This window comes from Berghia stephanieae, chromosome 5 (genome assembly GCF_034508935.2).
Source record: "Berghia stephanieae isolate SIO BIC M18660-M18661 chromosome 5, UCSD_Bste_1.3, whole genome shotgun sequence".
NCBI lineage: Eukaryota > Metazoa > Mollusca > Gastropoda > Nudibranchia > Aeolidiidae > Berghia > Berghia stephanieae.
In genome coordinates, this window is record NC_088364.1 from 502,578 (window position 1) to 520,970 (window position 18,393).

The 18,393-nt window shown below is 38.8% G+C and overlaps 1 long non-coding RNA gene across 2 annotated transcripts in view; it reads left to right on the forward strand.

The window, feature by feature from the left end:
• Window positions 1-16,587, forward strand: part of LOC144974043 (uncharacterized) — a 59,744-nt gene extending 43,157 nt beyond the window's left edge. For both annotated transcript variants that reach the window (XR_013645634.1, XR_013645635.1), the window contains exon 4: window positions 16,498-16,587. This is a non-coding gene — a long non-coding RNA (uncharacterized LOC144974043). The remainder of the gene's footprint in view (window positions 1-16,497) is intronic.
• Window positions 16,588-18,393: the final 1,806 nt, after the last annotated feature.

An 18,393-nucleotide genomic window follows, 5' to 3' on the forward strand; every position in this document is an offset into this window, starting at 1 on the left:
CCCTACCCTAAGGGAATTCCAACCAACAACCAGCCCAAGACAGCCAACTTTCCCCTACCCTAAGGGGAATTCCAACCAACAACCAGCCCAAGACAGCCAACTTTCCCTACCCTAAGGGGAATTCCAATCAACAACCAGCCCAAGACAGCCAACTTTCCCCTACCCTAAGAGGAATTCCAACCAACAACCAGCCCAAGACAGCCAACTTTCCCCTACCCTAAGGGGAATTCCAATCAACAACCAGCCCAAGACAGCCAACTTTCCCCTACCCTAAGGGGAATTCCAACCAACAACCAGCCCAAGACAGCCAACTTTCCCCTACCCTAAGGGGAATTCCAATCAACAACCAGCCCAAGACAGCCAACTTTCCCCTACCCTAAGGGGAATTCCAATCAACAACCAGCCCAAGACAGCCAACTTTCCCCTACCCTAAGGGGAATTCCAACCAACAACCAGCCCAAGACAGCCAACTTTCCCCTACCCTAAGGGGAATTCCAACCAACAACCAGCCCAAGACAGCCAACTTTCCCCTACCCTAAGGGGAATTCCAACCAACAACCAGCCCAAGACAGCCAACTTTCCCCTACCCTAAGGGGAATTCCAACCAACAACCAGCCCAAGACAGCCAACTTTCCCCTACCCTAAGGGGAATTCCAATCAACAACCAGCCCAAGACAGCCAACTTTCCCTACCCTAAGGGGAATTCCAACCAACAACCAGCCCAAGACAGCCAACTTTCCCCTACCCTAAGCACTAAGGGGAATTCCAACCAACAACCAGCCCAAGACAGCCAACTTTCCCCTACCCTAAGGGGAATTCCAACCACAGAACTCCAGAACGAGGACAAAATCTCACAGCAATATCTATTGGAATTAATTATCCCCTCTATTAGTATTAGAAGACATTACTGTTATATTTCTGGAATACAATTTCAAGTGGCTGTTCATGAATTCCAGAACAGAATACTAAGATGCAACAAGTGACATAAAATGAAAGCAACAATGAGGGAAAATATTAAACAAATGGGTTGTATGTAGTTTAATTTCATTCCAATATTTATTAAACGTTCTTATTTCAAAAGGCAAGACAAAGCTTTGTGAAAAGTGCATGGTAATAATAATAATAATAATAATAATAATAATAATAATAATAATAATAATAATAATAATGATGATGATGATGATGATGATGATGATGATGATGATGATGATGATGATGATGATGATGATAATAATAATAATTTATCATGACATCTGTTAAAAAAATTAAAGATTGTAAGAAATATCCCCTCAATAAACTCATCACAGCGTCTATTAGTATTAGAAGTGACAGGGGTCTCTCCATCAAATCCAAAAAGCGAAAGACATAAACGTTCATTTCTCCCTACACGACAAGCATCAGATTATTCAATATGTAAGAATTATGAACCTCTATTGTACAATGTATTTCCATTTCTTAGCTGTAGAAATCGTTTACATTCTTATAGGTAATTTTAGCGTAATCTGTATGTACTCACTAACTGATCAAGTTGTCCACCATTTTCATTTTCCACAAATCTGCAGTGAAACTGTCAAATGAAAGACGTGAAGCCCCATTTTCTGAAAGAGGAAACAATAAACGATTGAAAACAACAAAGTCTTGTGCAACTCCTACATGCACAAGTGTTACAACAAAGTCTTGTGCAACTCCTCCATGCACAAGTGTTACAACAAAGTCTTGTACAACTCCTACATGCACAAGTGTTACAACAAAGTCTTGTGCAACTCCTACATGCACAAGTGTTATAACAAAGTCTTGTGCAACTCCTACATGCACAAGTGTTACAAAAAAGTCTTGTGCAACTCCTACATGCACAAGTGTTACAAAAAAGTCTTGTGCAACTCCTACATGCACAAGTGTTACAATTACAACAGAGAACTCAACAATTCTGTAAATGTTGTTGACTATGTGGTCTTGTTGTATGACACTCGCTTTCGGATAGGAAGGTCCTGGGTTCGAGCCTCGCTCGGCGCATAGTTGAGTCCTTGGAAAAGACTCTTCACTCATATTCTCTCACCGTACTCTGGTGTAAAATGAGTACCTGTCCGTCAACAGCGTTGTCTCTGTCGGAAAAATTGTAATATCGCCTATCAGGCGTCATGTCTCGTTCTTCATGTTACAGGTTGCTGTTGGTCAGGGGCCCTTTTTAAAGCGCTTTGAGCACATTTGGTGGATATTGCGCTATATAAGATCTCTAGTTAAATCTCTAGTTGACTATGAGTCACTGAAAAAACTGTCCTTATGTACTTTTTAGAAGTTTGGCAGAGTTACTGAAAACTCTGTCCTTATGTACTTTTTACAAGCTTGGCAGAGTTCCTACAGAGCAGAAGCAAAACAACATGCTCTAAGATAAAAAAAAAGGTTGAAATTAAATTGGAAAGTGCCGAATTTGATTTAGAATGAATTTGAAATTGACAACGTGTGAATTTGACTGAGAAATTTTGAATTTTTTGAATTTAGTCTGAAAGTGCCGAATTCTATTTGGACAATGTTTGAATTTGACCTGGAGTGCCGAATTTGAACTTGCCAAATGTTATTTTTGATCAGGAAAAGGTGTATAAACCAGCCGTTATCATTGTCATATTGAGTGGCAGCCGTCCAACTGGGTTGGAGGTGAAGGGGTATGGAAAGGGGCTCTCACGACTTCTATATTTAGAACCTGTGAGAAAGTTGACGAGTGTCAGGGGTCCTCGTATTAAATCAAGGGTCCTCGGGCCCTCGCCATACCGATCTGGTTTGAAGGAAGTGCCTGGCGTTATCAGTCTCGGCGCTCCCCACACTCACACTGATGAGTCATCCGTTTTGGCATTGCGATTGGTTTGAAAATAAGCAGTAAGCTGGTTATTATGCTGTATGAAATGGCCGCGGTATATAATAATGATAACAACAACAACCACAACCACAACAACAACAACAACAACAATAATAATAATAATAATAATAATAAATAATAATAATAATAATAATAATAATAATAATAATAATAATAATAATAATAATAATAATAATAATAATAATAATAATAATAATAATGTCACCAAATTTGAAGTTTCTGTGTTAGGAATTTGTCGTTTTGTGAAAGGAAGACATAAAGCTGGGGTACAAAGTCACACCAAGGCCTGAAATGGTGTTTAAGTTTAAGTGTTCATTCTGCTGTTTTTCCTGGTTGTATCATAATTAATCAATCGAGGGCTTTTACAGAATATCACATATTCATCTAGCAAATGAAGTTGTGCAATAGGGGGGGGGGGGTAGAGTATTTGTGACGGAATCAACTTATTTATGGTTGCTTTACGCTGAAATCACGTGAGAAGAGTAGAAGATAATCTACATCATGTGACAATATGCATGGCTTGTAAATGGTTTTAGTATTGTGAAATATCAACATTAAAGTTTAGACAAATGAAGAGCGTTGAGCCTAACGTATTTGGTTTCTTTGTTCCCATGATGGAAGTGTGGAGAAAAACGGTTCTTTTTTGGCTAGAAAATAAGACTTTTTAAAAATACAAAGGTAGACCTGATAACATTGTGAGAAATAGATGGTGTTGCTATTTGTCTTGTGATATAACACTCGCTTTCAGGTCGGAAGGTCCTGGGTTCGAGCTTCGCTGGCGCATAGTTGAGTCCTTGGAAAAGGCTCTTTACTCACATTCTCTCATTGTACTCAGGTTTAAAATGAGTACCTGGCCGTTAACAGCGTTGTTTCTGTCCGAAAAAAATGTAATATCGCCTAATACGCGTCTTGTTCCGTCCTACGTTGCTGTTGAGCAGGACCCCTTGTAAAGTGCTTTGAGCACGTTTAGTGGCTATTGTGCTAGATAAAAAGCTCAATTATAATTTTTTTTATATTTTTCTCTCTAAAGTTAAGTTTCTTTACAAATTGTATATGAATGATAATGTTAATGATATCTAACAATATTTATCATTAATAATAATAATAATAATAATAATAATAATAATAATAATAATAATAATAATAATAATAATAATAATAATAATAATAATAATAATAATAATAATAATAATAATAATTGTTGCAAAACTTCATGTGCATTTTTTCCCTTTTTAAGTTTTCTAATATCGAGTACGACAATTTTGAGTCGCTTCCGATGTTTTCAGTTGACATCTCTGTTGTAGTCTTTTTTTTTTCTTCTTCTCCTTTTTGGTTTTAAATTTGTTTATTATTTGCTTGTTTATTATAATAATTTATTATTTCTCTTTCGTTGAAGACTTTTATGAATGAATAGGTACAAATTGCATGGGCATCACGAGAAATCCTCGCAGTTTTTGAACAAATAATTCGTCATTTTTGGCATAGTTTGTATGTGTATGTGTGTGTGTGTATCTGTGTGTGTGTATGTTTGTATGTGTGTAATGTATGTGTGTGTGTGTATGTATTTTTGTGGCATAACTTTGGGGACATGGTATTTTCCTGGAGGTACAGGTAATAAATAGCTTTCTTCCTATCCCCCCCCCCCCCGGCTCTCCACTCGTCATATAAAAATGAAACAGCAATCAGCAATACTGAGTTGAAAAAAAAGACGTACAATAGAATTAAAAACAAATGAGCAAAACCCAGAAACAATGAACCCGTTTGAAGGCGAGATTCGATGTTACTTTGACCCAACACCCGATCACCATTGTCATCAAAAGACTAGTAACGGCAATACGATTAGTGATAAGTCCGAGTCGCGATACTCTTACTGTTCTATTCTGCTGCTGTTTTTACAAACACAGTAAATGTAATGTTAATGAAATAGCACATACCGTGTTCTTTAATAAACACGGCAGTATTGGTGGAAACAGATTATTCTTCAATAACAATAATATAGATAGAAGGAAACACCTGAAAAATAAAGGAATAAAAATCATCGGCGCTTTTAAGGAGTGAAAACACCATAACACTGCCATGGGCAAACCACTCGCCAGTCAGTACCATAAAACTGCCATGGGCAAACCACTCGCCAGTCAGTACCATAAAACTGCCATGGGCAAACCACTCGCCAGTCAGTACCATAAAACTGCCATGGGCAAACCACTCGCCAGTCAGTACCATAAAAATGCCATGGGCAAACCACTCGCCAGTCAGTACCATAACACTGCCATGGGCAAACCACTCGCCAGTCAGTACCATATAAAACTGCCATGGGCAAACCACTCGCCAGTCAGTACCATAAAACTGCCATGGGCAAACCACTCGCCAGTCAGTACCATAAAACTGCCATGGGCAAACCACTCGCCAGTCAGTACCATAAAACTGCCATGGGCAAACCACTCGCCAGTCAGTACCATAACACTGCCATGGGCAAACCACTCGCCAGTCAGTACCATAAAACTGCCATGGGCAAACCACTCGCCAGTCAGTACCATAAAACTGCCATGGGCAAACCACTCGCCAGTCAGTACCATAAAACTGCCATGGGCAAACCACTCGCCAGTCAGTACCATAACACTGCCATGGGCAAACCACTCGCCAGTCAGTAAGAAAGAAAAAGAAAGAAAAAGCGAAGCCGCGGTTGAACCCCCCCCCCCCCCACCTTCAACAATTTAACCTTTCAAAGGCGAATTTCAATCTTACTTGAACCTAGCAGTCTAGTTCCAAAATCATGAATTTAACCATAGCCCCCCCCCCCACCCCTCCAACAATTTAACCTTTCAAAGGCGAATTTCAATCTTACTTGAACCTAGCAGTCTAGTTCCAAAATCATGAATTTAACCATACCCGCCCCCCCCCCCCCCACCCCCTCCAACAATCTAACCATAACCCCCCACCCCACCCCTCCAACAATTTAACCATAACCCTCCCCCCCCCCACCCCTCCAACAATTTAACCATACCCCCACCCCCACACCCCCCCCCCCAACAATCTAACCCCCCCCCCCCACCCCACCCCTCCATCAATTTAACCATACCCCCACCCCTCCAACAATCTAACCCCCCCCCCACTCCACCCCTCCAACAATTTAACCATACCCCCCCACCCCTCCAACAATTTAACCATACCCCCCCCCCACCCCTCCAACACTTTAACCATACCACCCCCCCACCCCACCCCTCCAACAATTTAACCATACCCCCCCCACCCACCCCTCCAACAATTTAACATACCCCCCCCCACCCCACCCCTCAACAATTTAACCATACCCCCCCCCCACCCCACCCCTCCAACAATTTAACCATACCCCCCCCCCCATATATATATATATATATATAAAATGATATTATATATATATATATATATATATATATATATATATATATATATATATATATATATATATATATATATATCATTTTATCAAAGTTGAACATCTCCCGATTAACTATCTGAATAGTGCTGCAAATATATTGATCATATTGTCTTCTGGCACTTTTCTACTCACTTCATATCTTGTTGTTACCAACATAAGTGCCTGTTCCACTCACTTTTCTGAATTAAAAATTCACCCCATACACCGGAGCATACTCAATGTCTCAATCGTTTCTATGTTATATGTTTGTGTTGAGAATATTGGCTATTAAGCTTAACTGCTGGTCAAAATTACTTTGCGATGGTGGTGAACGAATCGGCGGTCTCAAGAAGTGGGTGAGAGAGGGATCTAGAAATGACTTTGGGTTTGAAACGAATATTTTTGTGTTCGTGGATAGCTCACACGGTAGAGCCACGCTCTCACCTGCCAGGCGGAGTTGTCGTACCAATAAGGTCGCAGGTTCAAACCCCACCACCGCCGCGAAAAATTTTTTTATTCTCTATTGTCTTCTGGCACTCTTCTACTCACTTCATATCTTGTTGTTACCAACATAAGTGCCTGCTCCACTCACTTTTCTGTTGTTGTATAGCGTTGGCTAAGTTCAAAGTTCACTTCCGCTAAGTTTGTTGTGATTAGGTTGGTACTTGGTGCACGGGATTTTGTCTTTTGACTTTTGACTACCGATGCCGAAAAAAAGAAAAGGTGACTGATGTATTGGTAGATACAAACAAATTGTTTACTTTATAATTTATATGTGACAATATTGTTTACCAAATCGGGCAAGTCAATCAGTTGATTAAATTTAACTCTATGTGCAGCGCGCTTTCTCACTCTTACTCTTTCAAATACAGTCAGAGTGTGAGTTTTTTTTTTAGATAGACTGCAATTACAACTTAACTATCAGTCGAAGGTGAAGATGATGAAAAGAAAATAATCGTGTCAGTTACAGTAAGCTGACTGGGATTCCAATTACGAGGTAGGTCTGATAAGAAATAAGATTTGGTGAGTGGGAGGAGACGTCTAAGTCTAAGCAGAGAGCGTAGATAACGAGAGACTTTACGAGGTCGCGCAAGGCGTATCGAGCCTCGTGTGTAGCAACCAAAAGAAGTCAGATAAACATTTTATCATCATGGCGGCGAATATGAAAGAAGCAAAGAATACGCATTGTCGTTGGTGTTCTGCCCCAAACTGTAGCAACTCCAAGAATAAAAGGCCTGATTTGTCATTCTTGCGCTTTCCATCGGACCCCAAAATGTGAGTAAATCACTATCTTATAAGCTCTGTTTGGTTTTTAAAAGGCTATACTATGAATGTGTTAAGGTAATAGATACTAATGTGTGTAGTATGTGTGAGCGTATATAATATGCCACAATGTTGTTGTTTCGATCCCACGTATTTATGAGTTACTTAAAACTCTTACTAGTGCCAGACGTATGAATCTACTTGTTTGATTTATCTGGTGAGGTGCCCGTAAAGAGTATTGTGTTTATGGCAGCTTTGGTAACTACGTTACATATATATACAGTCCTCTTTGGCTACACACAACCGCTACAATTGCCCCACCAGTTATAACAATAAGCCGGTGGGTCTTGTGTGTGTGTGTGTTTTTTTTTTTTTTTTTGTTTTTTTTTGTGTGTGTGTGTGTTTGTGCGCGCGCGTGTGTGTGTGTATGTATGCGTGTGTGTGTGTGTGTGTTTGTTTGGGTTGATTTTCTATTTCTTCTACTGCACCTTAATCTACCATCCTAAACTCCATCAAATACCCTTACTGCTGTAAAAATTAATGATGCAAAACGACCATTCAACGCCACAGCGGGTATCCTGAGATGGCGTTATAAGTGGATCAGTATCATTCAATTTTAGTGAATAAATGCGCCTCCTTTTGTTATAGAGCGTTGTGATTTTAGATGAAGCTCATTAACTTAGGCATGATCTACATTGTAACTGTACACAGCCGTGTGAAATAGGCATGTTTGCTTTTTTAAATTCTTTCTACAGTAGCAGGCAGTGGCTCATCAATTGCCGTAGGAAAGATCTGGAGAATAAAACACCAGAATACCTTCACATCAACTGCTTCATTTGCCTGAGCACTTTGAACCTTGCTGTTTCAGCAAAACTGCAGTGAAACGTACGGTCATTCTCAGGACTGCTGTGCCAACCATCTTCAACATTCCAAATCCTCCTCCTAAGCTTACTCCATCACGACCACCCCTAAAAAGCGTTAAAATTGATGATTCTGCAGAATTACCACCAGAGAAACCATTTACCTCACCTACGACCTCTCAATGTCATCCAGTGACGGATGTATCCGAGACGAAAGAGGAACGTCAAAGAAAAGACAGACTGAAGAAGAAGCTCTGTGCTCAAAGTTCAAAGAACTGGAGACTACAGAGGAAACTCTCCAAAATGACAGAGAGTTCCCCTCATCAGCCAAACTCCTGTGCGGCAACTAGCTCTAGTGAAGAACCAAGTTCCGAGCAACAACATGGAACTGAATCGAGCAGCCTACAGGCTTCACTTGAAAGTGTTGAACAAACCCTTCGTCTTTATTTACCTCCCCAAGCCGTTTCCTTCATCGTGTCCCCGGTTAGAGTTGGACAACTTCCAAAGAAATCCAGACGATGGAGTTTCCAGGATAAATCATTTGCACTCTCCCTTTTTCACGCTAGTAAAAAGGCTTACAGTCTCTTGCAACGGCTTTTTCAGTTACCATCTTCGTCTACACTTGCCTTGGCCATGAAGAATGTACAGATTGAACCTGGACTCTGCCCGAACATGCTCAACCTGAAAAGTGGAAGCAATGTCACCAGTGGAACGATCTTGTGCCATTGTTTATGATGAAATGGCCATTAAGTCCGATCTGTCGTATGATCCTTCTAGAGATCTTGTGGAGGGATTTGAGGACTATGGATTGTCTATTGAAAGGAAAGCGGCCACCTTTCAGAATAAGTAGGAAGGGCAAGCATGCATTGGGTAAGCTTCATACTCACTTCCATAGACTTTGTTATCAACCACCCCCACATCACCAAATCGTCCTCGCCCCCCCCCCCCTCTCTCTCTCTCTCTCTCTCTCTCTCTCTCACACACACACACACAAACATACAAACACACTCCACCTCTTTAGTGTTATATGAATTATATTCGCCCAGAGAAGATGCGAGATTCCTCATAGCCATGCATGATAGAAAACTAAAGCAAATCCATCGATGGTTTCCAGAAAGTAATTTGTTTTGCTCACAGCATCATGGGAACAGTTCACTTGAAGTTTCTACATGAGAGAGAGAGAGAGAGAGAGAGAGAGAGAGAGAGAGAGAGAGAGAGGTGGGGGGGGGATCAGTAGGGTTGGGGCGTGTGATTCGCTTGTTGTGTCTATGTCAATTTGATGTACGAATCCTCTCTTGTTGAACCCATGTCAAATTTCCTTTTCGGGATAAATTTTTAAGTTAATTTTCTTTTATCTCATCTTATCTGATAATGTTTGTATTCAATATTGATACCTGGACCTCGATCCAACGGCTTAATAAACTGTTTGATGTTGTGCGAATTATATATCCACTACATTCCATTACTTCTCTCGCCACCATGTGCCGGTGTTTACCTGTCTTGGTTATTTATAGCTCGCTCCTCGCCGCATACGCAGTCACCATCCCTCGCTAACATTGTTGTCACCGACGAAGTCACGTGACTTCCCGTCCGTAAAGCCTCTCTATTATCTACGCTCTCTGGTCCAAGCTAGACTAGACCTGGGGAGACCTTCCATGACATTCTTCTAATTCTACATCCCAAGTATTCTTGTTCTAGTAGGGGGTTTGGGAGGGGGGAAATTTATTCTTTTTAAAGTCTCCCCCCCCCCTCCCAAACCCCCCACTAGAAGTTCTAGTGTATGGGGGTTTGGGAGGGGGGGGGGAGACTTTTAAAAAAAAGTTTCCCCCCTCCCAAACCCCCTACTAGAACAAGAATACTTGGGATGTAGTGCTTATGGAAGGTCTCCCTGTTCCTTTCCTACTCCTGTCCCTTCCTCATATTCCTTCACCTATCTAGTCCCTAGCCTATTTAACAAAACCGGCCATACTTAGACTTAGAAGTAGAAGAGGAAGACCAGAGCTTTGGCAAGGGCAAGAGTGACCATGATTTTGACCTGATCTTTAACTTTAACGGAACGTGTAATTTGTAATTTTTTTTGTGCTGTCATTATTCACAGGGAAAGACTTATGTAGTTTCACAGCACCTAGTCTAAAAAGAGGGCATTTTAAAATTATTATCAGGGGGCGGGGGGTCCAAATAATTTTGGGGGTTTGGGAGGGGGGAAACTTTTTTTTTTTAAAGTCTAGTAGGGGGTTTGGGAGGGGAGAGACATATATAAAAAAAAAGTTTCCCCCCTCCCAAACCCCCAAAATTATTTGGGTCCACGAGTTTGTGGTAGTACCCCCCCCCCCCAAACCCTGGCTGCATATTACAATAACCTGATGAAACGTAATGTTTGCCATCACTCGCAATTGCAATATCGAAACTGATGGGAAACAGCAATTAATAATGGCCTTGGGTTGGTCGACAACTGACTCAGCAAAATGTTTTTGAAATTGAAAAAATGACACCATTTATAAAACAAAGTGGCTAGCCAGACTTAAGGACGCCGAGACTGGCAGGCTAGTCGTCATTAAGTACGGCAGACTCTCTCTCTCCCTCTCTCTCTCCCTCCTCTCCCCCCCTCCCCCCTCTCTCTCTCTCTCTCTCTCTCTCTCTCTCTCTCTCTCTTTCTTTCTTTCTTTCTCTCTCCTCTCTCTCTGTGTTTTTTTCTTTCCCTCTCTCTCTTCAGCCAATAAAGCATCATCAATTGAAAACACAACGAGAGCAACCACTTCTGACGCCATATTGAATGTGTAAATGACGGATGGGATGTGGGTCCATTCTGCTTGAATTTTCACATTTCTTTTGTTCACAGAACTATCTGGAAAAGTGAGAGTGTTGTGTGAAGTTGTATGCAATGTGAGTGTGGGCCCACTATTAAATAGCAATATATATATATATATATATATATATATATATATATATATAATATATATATATATATATATATATAATCACTGGTGATTAAAAATTAGTGGGTGATGTAACTGTATAATCACTGGTGATTAAAAATTAGTGGGTGATGTTACTGTGTATAATCACTGGTGATTAAAAATTAGTGGGTGATGTTACTGTGTATAATCACTGGTGATTAAAAATTAGTGGGTGATGTTACTGTGTATAATCACTGGTGATTAAAAATTAGTGGGTGATGTAACTGTGTATAATCACTGGTGATTAAAAATTAGTGGGTGATGTAACTGTGTATAATCACTGGTGATTAAAAACTAGTGGGTGATTTTACTGTGTATAATCACTGGTGATTAAAAATTAGTGGGTGATGTAACTGTGTATAATCACTGGTGATTAAAAACTAGTGGGTGATGTTACTGTGTATAAACACTGGTGATTAAAAATTAGTGGGTGATGTTACTGTGTATAATCACTGGTGATTAAAAATTAGTGGGTGATGTTACTGTGTATAATCACTGGTGATTAAAAACTAGTGGGTGATGTTACTGTGTATAATCACTGGTGATTAAAAACTAGTGGTGATGTTACTGTGTATAATCACTGGTGATTAAAAATTAGTGGGTGATGTAACTGTGTATAATCACTGGTGATTAAAAATTAGTGGGTGATGTAACTGTGTATAACCACTGGTGATTAAAAATTAGTGGGTGATGTAACTGTGTATAACCACTGGTGATTAAAAACTAGTGGGTGATGTTACTGTGTATAATCACTGGTGATTAAAAAGTAGTGGGTGATGTAACTGTGTATAAACACTGGTGATTAAAAACTAGTGGGTGATGTTACTGTGTATAATCACTGGTGATTAAAAATTAGTGGGTGATGTAACTGTGTATAATCACTGGTGATTAAAAACTAGTGGGTGATGTTACTGTGTATAATCACTGGTGATTAAAAATTAGTGGGTGATGTTACTGTGTAATAATCACTGGTGATTAAAAATTAGTGGGTGATGTAACTGTGTATAATCACTGGTGATTAAAAACTAGTGGGTGATGTTACTGTGTATAAACACTGGTGATTAAAAATTAGTGGGTGATGTTACTGTGTATAATCACTGGTGATTAAAAACTAGTGGGTGATGTTACTGTGTATAACCACTGGTGATTAAAAATTAGTGGGTGATGTAACTGTGTATAATCACTGGTGATTAAAAATTAGTGGGTGATGTAACTGTGTATAACCACTGGTGATTAAAAATTAGTGGGTGATGTAACTGTGTATAACCACTGGTGATTAAAAACTAGTGGTGATGTTACTGTGTATAATCACTGGTGATTAAAAACTAGTGGGTGATGTTACTGTGTCTAATCACTGGTGATTAAAAATTAGTGGGTGATGTAACTGTGTTAAACACTGGTGATTAAAAACTAGTGGGTGATGTTACTGTGTATAATCACTGGTGATTAAAAATTAGTGGGTGATGTAACTGTGTATAATCACTGGTGATTAAAAATTAGTGGGTGATGTTACTGTGTATAATCACTAGTGATTAAAAACTAGTGGGTGATGTAACTGTGTATAATCACTGGTGATTAAAAACTAGTGGGTGATGTTACTGTGTATAATCACTGGTGATTAAAAATTAGTGGGTGATGTTACTGTGTATAATCACTGGTGATTAAAAATTAGTGGTGATGTTACTGTGTATAATCACTGGTGATTAAAAATTAGTGGGTGATGTAACTGTGTATAATCACTGGTGATTAAAAACTAGTGGGTGATGTTACTGTGTATAAAACACTGGTGATTAAAAATAGTGGGTGATGTTACTGTGTATAATCACTGGTGATTAAAAATTAGTGGGTGATGTATAGTGTATAATCACTGGTGATTAAAAACTAGTGGGTGATGTTACTGTGTATAATCACTGGTGATTAAAAACTAGTGGGTGATGTTACTGTGTATAATTACTGGTGATTAAAAATTATGGGTGATGTAACTGTGTATAATCACTGGTGATTAAAAACTAGTGGGTGATGTTACTGTGTATAAACACTGGTGATTAAAAATTAGTGGGTGATGTTACTGTGTATAATCACTGGTGATTAAAAATTAGTGGGTGATGTTACTGTGTATAATCACTGGTGATTAAAAACTAGTGGGTGATGTTACTGTGTATAAACACTGGTGATTAAAAATTAGTGGGTGATGTAACTGTGTATAATCACTGGTGATTAAAAATTAGTGGGTGATGTTACTGTGTATAAACACTGGTGATTAAAAATTAGTGGGTGATGTAACTGTGTATAATCACTGGTGATTAAAAATTAGTGGGTGATGTAACTGTGTATAATCACTGGTGATTAAAAACTAGTGGGTGATGTTACTGTGTATAATCACTGGTGATTAAAAATTAGTGGGTGATGTAACTGTGTATAATCACTGGTGATTAAAAACTAGTGGGTGATGTTACTGTGTATAAACACTGGTGATTAAAAATTAGTGGGTGATGTTACTGTGTATAATCACTGGTGATTAAAAATTAGTGGGTGATGTAACTGTGTATAACCACTGGTGATTAAAAATTAGTGGGTGATGTAACTGTGTATAACCACTGGTGATTAAAAACTAGTGGGTGATGTTACTGTGTATAACCACTGGTGATTAAAAATTAGTGGGTGATGTAACTGTGTATAATCACTGGTGATTAAAAATTAGTGGGTGATGTAACTGTGTATAATCACTGGTGATTAAAAATTAGTAGGTGATGTTACTGTGTATAATCACTGGTGATTAAAAACTAGTGGGTGATGTTACTGTGTCTAATCACTGGTGATTAAAAATTAGTGGGTGATGTAACTGTGTATAAACACTGGTGATTAAAAACTAGTGGGTGATGTTACTGTGTATAATCACTGGTGATTAAAAATTAGTGGGTGATGTAACTGTGTATAATCACTGGTGATTAAAAATTAGTGGGTGATGTTACTGTGTATAATCACTAGTGATTAAAAACTAGTGGGTGATGTAACTGTGTATAATCACTGGTGATTAAAAACTAGTGGGTGATGTTACTGTGTATAATCACTGGTGATTAAAAATTAGTGGGTGATGTTACTGTGTATAATCACTGGTGATTAAAAATTAGTGGGTGATGTTACTGTGTATAATCACTGGTGATTAAAAATTAGTGGGTGATGTAACTGTGTATAATCACTGGTGATTAAAAACTAGTGGGTGATGTTACTGTGTATAAACACTGGTGATTAAAAATTAGTGGGTGATGTGACTGTGTATAATCACTGGTGATTAAAAATTAGTGGGTGATGTTACTGTGTATAATCACTGGAGATTAAAAACTAGTGGGTGATGTTACTGTGTATAATCACTGGTGATTAAAAACTAGTGGGTGATGTTACTGTGTATAATCACTGGTGATTAAAAATTAGTGGGTGATGTAACTGTGTATAATCACTGGTGATTAAAAATTAGTGGGTGATGTAACTGTGTATAACCACTGGTGATTAAAAATTAGTGGGTGATGTAACTGTGTATAACCACTGGTGATTAAAAACGAGTGGGTGATGTTACTGTGTATAATCACTGGTGATTAAAAACTAGTGGGTGATGTTACTGTGTATAACCACTGGTGATTAAAAACTAGTGGGTGATGTAACTGTGTATAATCACTGGTGATTAAAAACTAGTGGGTGATGTTACTGTGTATAAACACTGGTGATTAAAAATTAGTGGGTGATGTAACTGTGTATAATCACTGGTGATTAAAAATTAGTGGGTGATGTTACTGTGTATAATCACTGGTGATTAAAAATTAGTGGGTGATGTAACTGTGTATAATCACTGGTGATTAAAAACTAGTGGGTGATGTTACTGTGTATAAACACTGGTGATTATTCACAGATGCTTTTTTGAAACTCTGCTCTTATTAAACTTTTATTCACTTTCGAGATTACAAAAACTTTGGCAATGCAGATAGAAATATGAAAACCAGAAATCAGTTGAGGGATAGTAGCTTACTATGTGAATGGCGTGGCCGAATGGTTAAGACGTCTGTCTCAGAAGGCTTGTCGAAATGGCAGTTGGATTGGGAGAAATTCCATATACAGGTGCCACTTGAATATACTGAGATGGTAACCTGGAGTTAAACTTAAAGTATGCTTAATCGCTCACCATCGGGAGTTCAGCTTGGTGTGTCGATAAAGCGGAGTGTGCGATTAAGGGGAGAAGCAATAATAGCATCGAAGTCCCAGCTTACATGTACGATTCATGAAGGATCTTCCCTTCTGTGTTTTCTATGGGCTTGGGGCCGTCATATCCAAGATTTAGCCTCATTAGATTGTTTGTTTCTGAACTTTTATTTATTTTTGTTCTTGGTTATTTAAAAAAAAAAATTTAAATATTTTTTCTTTTGTTTTTCATGTTTTACCGACAACAAAATATGACATTATTGTTTGTAAGAACAATAATCGTGAAGTATTGATTGCGTTCCATTCGTACAGACTTTATAAACCTTGTTTCCCATCCCGCCAATGTAGATCGGTATCGTTTTCAAACCAATTCACATACGAGATGACGATGGTCGAGTATCAGGCATCGGTATCAACTGCCGATTGTTGGTATAACAATATCGCTAAACAGGGGTTTTACTAAAATTTATGTTTCTATTTGTATTGTTTTTTTTACTACTAATAACATATAGCAAAAAAATGGGTACCAGAGGTGAATGTCATCAAGGGGTTGTCATTATTCAGGGGTAGAAACTGTATTACAATAGTCATGGAGGCGACGATCATGTCTGTATCTTTGTTGATGCCAGGTAAGATAGCCAAGTGTATTGAGTGAATGGAATGTTCTCAGTCGTGTTATGTTTTAAATCAAACATTTGATGTGGAATATTAGTTTGTAATATTTATTGTACTGTAAACACTAAATATTTGGATTGAAGTTTCTGTTATTTTTAATTTATTTTAATTTATTTTATTTAGATTGGAAGGAAAGGGGGAAAGTGTTTGTTTAAATGAGTAGATTGGGACCATCAGATTTGTTGAGTCACCAAAATCTTAAACTGTGAATAAAAAAGCTGAGGAACGGCTGAGGATAGTTTGAGATAATTTTATAAATAGCCTTTTTAATTTCCTTCACAGAGTCAGTGATGACAACAAATATCTGGTCGCCATCTTCAGTATAAACAACAACATCCAGCTATAGAGGAATGGAAAGGCTACGGCAAGGTTTGTTTGTTGTTTTTTATTATTCCGTTTTTTTTAAATAAGATCATTTTTACAAATTATTATTTTCAAACAACTGCAACTGTTGAAAATTTCAAGCCCTCTAAGACAGACGCCTTAACCATTCGGCCATACCATCCACATGAATGACGACGTATAATATGTATATATAACAAGCTACCATTCGGCCATACCATCCACATGAATGACAACGTATATTATTTATATATAACAAGCTACCATTCGGCCATACCATCCACATGAATGACGACGTATATTATGTATACATAGCAAGCTACCATTCGGCCATACCATCCACATGAATGACGACGTATATTATGTATACATAGCAAGCTACCATTCGGCCATACCATCCACATGAATGACGACGCATATTATGTATACATAGCAAGCTACCATTCGGCCATACCATCCACATGAATGACGACGTATATTATGTATACATAGCAAGCTACCATTCGGCCATACCATCCACATGAATGACGACAACGTATATATGTATACATAGCAAGCTACCATTCGGCCATACCATCCACATGAATGACGACAACGTATATTATGTATACATAGCAAGCTACCATTCGGCCATACCATCCACATGAATGACGACGCATATTATGTATACATAGCAAGCTACCATTCGGCCATACCATCCACATGAATGACGACGTATATTATGTATACATAGCAAGCTACCATTCGGCCATACCATCCACATGAATGACGACAACGTATATTATGTATACATAGCAAGCTACCATTCGGCCATACCATCCACATGAATGACGACGCATATTATGTATACATAGCAAGCTACCATTCGGCCATACCATCCACATGAATGACGACAACGTATATTATGTATACATAGCAAGCTACCATTCGGCCATACCATCCACATGAATGACGACAACGTATATTATGTACACATAGCAAGCTACCATTCGGCCATACCATCCACATGAATGACGACGTATATTATGTATACATAGCAAGCTACCATTCGGCCATACCATCCACATGAATGACGACGCATATTATGTATACATAGCAAGCTACCATTCGACCATACCATCCACATGAATGACGACAACGTATATTATGTATACATAGCAAGCTACCATTCGGCCATACCATCCACATGAATGACGACGTATATTATGTATACATAGCAAGCTACCATTCGGCCATACCATCCACATGAATGACGACGTATATTATGTATACATAGCAAGCTACCATTCGGCCATACCATCCACATGAATGACGACAACGTATATTATGTATACATAGCAAGCTACCATTCGGCCATACCATCCACATGAATGACAACGTATATTATGTATACATAGCAAGCTACCATTCGGCCATACCATCCACATGAATGACGACAACGTATATTATGTATACATAGCAAGCTACCATTCGGCCATACCATCCACATGAATGACGACAACGTATATTATGTATACATAGCAAGCTACCATTCGGCCATACCATCCACATGAATGACGACGCATATTATGTATACATAGCAAGCTACCATTCGGCCATACCATCCACATGAATGACGACGTATATTATGTATACATAGCAAGCTACCATTCGGCCATACCATCCACATGAATGACGACAACGTATATTATGTATACATAGCAAGCTACCATTCGGCCATACCATCCACATGAATGACGACGCATATTATGTATACATAGCAAGCTACCATTCGGCCATACCATCCACATGAATGACGACAACGTATATTATGTATACATAGCAAGCTACCATTCG